The following is a 1,570-nucleotide window of genomic DNA, read 5'->3' as shown; positions in this document are numbered from 1 at the left end:
TAACTCAGTAGGAGCAGTGATAGCCATGATAACTATGTAGGGGCAGTGATAGCCATGCTAACTCAGTAGGAGCAGTGATAGCCATGCTACCTCTGTAGGGGCAGTGATAGCCATGCCAGTCCAGGGACTGACTGCAGTTCTACTGTAAGGTGCCTTGGTCAAAGCCAATGACCGGCATCCCTGACATATAACAACCACACTATATCATATTGCTTTAGGTTAATAGACTATATTAATCAATCTATGTATGCTTCCAAAATAATGAAAATTCCACCATCCCCCTTCTTTTTTTTTTTTTTTTTTTTTTTTTTTTACAACTAGACTACTGAATATTTCAGATCAGTTCAGACTCTGGACTAAACGTAAGTCCAGACTTTGACTAGGACACAGCAAAACCAAGATTTTTTAATTTGGTCCATTTAGCTGGACGTTCTGGTGCGTTTTGAACCATCGTTCTGCAGCATATCGTCAGCGGGATAAACTTAACCTATTAAACTAACGGCCACACCTTCAGCTTCAGGATTTGTCTTGCAAAGAGAAGAATTCATGGTTCTATCAATGACAGGAGGTGGTCCAGAAAGAGAAGCAGCCCCAGATCAAACATGCAACCACCATGAATTTTTAGGTCAGGCTCTAATCTGTAGCTTTATGTTCACAATAAGTTTCTATGGGGCTGATTTACTGATTTTAGATGTTTTCAAGCTTTAATTGCGTGGAGTCAAACTAAACTCTAAATAGTTCATTCATGCAAAGATGTGGCTTGTATATCCCTCAGAGTCATTGTTTTAAAGCTGCTGTTTTATTAAGGAGATCTGATGATAGCATTTCTGTCTGATTTTATAATGAATTGGAAGATCTGAAAGATTTGCCTCAATAAAGCAAACAGGGAACCGTTTGAGCGAAGGATGGATGACCACAAAAACTGGTCAAAACACAAGTGAAGCTTTATAATGATGAGAGGGGAAAAAACTAGAGGGAACCATTGACAATTCCAAGCATCTCCAGTCCAAGAGATAACAGGGCCATCCAGGGCTTCCTGTGGAACCAAATCATTAATGTTTTATTGATGATGTGACAGCAGAGAGAAGGAGGTGTGTGACTTCTAAAGAGCATCGGGATATATTGATTTCCCATAATCAGCCAAACGAAGGAAAGCTGAGTGACTCACACTTCTCAGTACACATCGACAGTGATGCAAAACATCCCGGGAGTTAATAAAGCACAACAGGAAGGACATTCGCCAAGATTAAAGACTGATAAGTAGGGATATCATTTCTATGTTGGAGTCCATGAGCTCTTCGACTTTTTCCTGAAGTTCCAAATCAGTCAGTTGTGACAGCATTTATTTCTACTTTATCAAAATAACCTGATTTCCTCTAATTTGGCAGCTGTAATTTAAAGGACAAGAACAGTCAGCAAGGAATAATCAATGGATCATTATCTGTACCTCAAACTAATAAGTTCGCTGTGATTTATTGAATTTAGTGTTGATCTGTAAAAAAAAATTTAGATAATATTTTTCGTAACAATCACTAAGTCCGGGAGCGGCCATTTTTGCCCAAATATAGTA

The sequence above is a fragment of the Cyprinodon variegatus genome, unplaced genomic scaffold (genome assembly GCF_000732505.1).
Source record: "Cyprinodon variegatus isolate N-32 unplaced genomic scaffold, C_variegatus-1.0 Scaffold322, whole genome shotgun sequence".
Classification (NCBI taxonomy): Eukaryota; Metazoa; Chordata; class Actinopteri; order Cyprinodontiformes; family Cyprinodontidae; genus Cyprinodon; species Cyprinodon variegatus.
Note: the sequence above shows the minus strand (reverse complement) of the source record.